Source organism: Larimichthys crocea, chromosome VIII (assembly GCF_000972845.2).
Source record: "Larimichthys crocea isolate SSNF chromosome VIII, L_crocea_2.0, whole genome shotgun sequence".
NCBI lineage: Eukaryota > Metazoa > Chordata > Actinopteri > Sciaenidae > Larimichthys > Larimichthys crocea.
This window is the reverse complement of record NC_040018.1, coordinates 32,374,707-32,377,419: the sequence shown is the minus strand read 5'-3', so window position 1 is coordinate 32,377,419 and position 2,713 is coordinate 32,374,707. Positions and strand designations below refer to the sequence as shown.

The window sequence follows — 2,713 nt, the reverse complement described above, 5'->3', positions numbered from 1 at the left end:
CCACCCTGGACATCAACTGCCTCTACGACCATGTCCATCTTTTTAAAAATACCGTCCCCATCTTCGCCCAGACACTGAAGAACGTCGCTCTCAACCGAGACCAATCCACCCCCTGCAGAAGGAGCAGGTTGGCCCGCAGCCCCCCAAGACCACCACCACGGAGACCTGACCTTCCTCATCCCCCTCCACGAAGACCCCACCAAAACAGCTATGAACCCCCTCACACCCGACCAGAGCCCCTCCTGCCCCCAGGAGCCCCACCCCAGCGCCATAACCAGGAGCCACACCCCGTCCCACTGAGCTATGCTCAGGTGGTGAGGAGAGCAGCAGACCCCCCCCTTACCACTCAAACCTCTAACCCCACCCCTACACCGCCACACAGCCAGCTGAGAGACATCCAACACATGCTCAGCCTGCTCTGCTCCCACCTGATAGGTCAAGTTCAGGTTTAACACTGAATGCAACATTTTGAATTTCAAACTGAATGAAATCTAAATCATTTATTATCTCATGTTCACACATCCAGGGTCTGAGGTCCTCTGCTTTTGGCCTTAAGAGCAGAACCCCAGATTTTACTACAGAGTTAAGAGATGCAGATATATATTTATTTTGCAGGAAAATTGGTGCAGAGGAGACACTTCCACTGGTTTTCCCGCAGGCTACAGAGAGTTGGTGTTCCCATCCACCAAACTGAAAGGAATAAGACAGGGCAGAGATTCAGGTGGAATGCTGATTTGGTACAAAGCAAACCTTGAACACTCAATCGAATTGATAAAAAAGGGTGAATCTTCAATTTGGCTCAAAATAAAAAGAGAAATTGTTGCCACAGATAAAGATATATTCATGTGTGCAGTGCAGAGGTGTGAAGTAACAAAGTACAAATACTTAGTTACCTTACTTAAGTAGAATTTTTGGGTAGCTATACTTCACTGGAGTAATTAGTTTTCAGCCAACATTTTACTTTCTACTCCTTACATTTTTAAAACAACCTCGTTCCTCGGTTTCCGTCATTCAGTCTTCACAGAGGCGACTTATGAGATCAACATAGATGGAGGAGAACAAAAAGTGTTGGCTGATGGCTGATTTTTATTGGCAGATTGTCACACTCTACAGCCAATGGTATCGTTTACAGTGTGTGCACGCCTGACCAATGACAGTGTAAAGACCCACACAGGACGGGATCTAAACACGGAGCATCGGCACTAAAGTTTAGCTGCTCAGCGAGCATGGACTCCTCACAGAGCTATGGCGTCATTTTGAGACTCAGTTAAAGTTTAGTCAACACGTGAGACGCCCTGAAACTTTATAATGATAATCAATAACAAGTTATTTGGTTAGTTTGATGGTAAAAGATCATGAATGCAGCCTGACTGTAGCTCAGTATTCTAACATATATAACAGATGTAAAGCTTGTAGTCACAGTAACAAGATGCAGTGCTGACAGAAAGCTGAGAGCTCACCATCACACTCAAACTGTCACCAGGCTGCAAAAGCTGCTCTGATTGTTATTTAATCCTGCTGCTGTTTGTTTGATGTATTTGTCTGTTAATTGATAAGAGGCTCACTGGAAGAGGTGAGGAGAACCCTCCAGAGGATTAATCCACGCAAAGCCACGGGTCCCGATAACATCTCCGGGAGGCTGCTGAGGAGCTGCGCACACCAGCTGACGGATGTCCTGACAGACATCTTTAACACCTCCCTCCAACAAGCAGCGGTCCCTACCTGCCTGAAGACGGCCACAATCATCCCCATCCCCAAAACCTCCACAGTGACAGGCCTGAATGACTATCGGCCGGTTGCCCTCACACCGATAGTCATGAAGTGCTTCGAGAGACTGGTGATGGCCCACATCAAAGACTGCATCGACGTCACTGTGGACCCACACCAGTATGCATACAGAAAGAATCGATCCACAGAGGATGCCATTTCTTCTGTGGTCCACACAGCCCTCACCCACTTAGAGAACAAGGACTCTTATGTTCGCCTGCTCTTTGTGGACTTCACGTCTGCATTCAACACCATCAGACCGCAGACTCTGGTTTCGAAACTGACCACACTCGGGCTGAGCTCTACCCTCTGCAACTGGGTTCTGGACTTCTTAACAAAAAGGCCGCAGTCTGTTAAGATCCATGATGTCTCCTCCTCCACCATCACCCTCAGCACAGGCTCCCCCCAGGGCTGTGTGCTGAGCCCCCTTCTGTTCACTCTGCTCACACACGACTGCTCAGCGAGACATCCGAGCTGTCTAATAGTGAAGTTTGCAGATGATACAGCTGTGGTTGGACGAATCGCTAACAACGACGAGTCGAACTACAGGCAGGAAGTGGAACACCTGGAGGGTTGGTGCAGAGAAAACAACCTCTGCATCAACGTGAAGAAGACCAAGGAGATGATCGTGGACTTCAGAAGGGGCAGACATCTCCCCCCTCCCCTGCACATCGGAGGGAAAGCGGTGGAAGTGGTCTCCAGCTTCAGGTACCTGGGTGCGAACATCGCAAACGACCTCACCTGGAGCACCAACACCTCCTATCTGGTTAGGAAGGCACACCAGCGCCTCTACTTCCTCAGGAGGCTGCGGTGCGCTGGACTGGGGAGCTCAGTCCTGACCTCGTTCTACAGATGTGTGGTGGAAAGCGTCATGTGCACCTGCATCACCGTGTGGCACGGCAACTGCTCTGCAGCAGAGAAGAAGGCTCTGCAGAGGGTGGTTAAA

General features: G+C 49.5%; 1 protein-coding gene across 1 annotated transcript in view; it reads right to left on the bottom strand.

Moving 5' to 3' along the window:
- The window catches only part of katnb1 (katanin p80 (WD repeat containing) subunit B 1), a 29,411-nt gene that overhangs the window by 17,211 nt on the left and 9,487 nt on the right, over window positions 1–2,713 (bottom strand). The window lies entirely within an intron of this gene.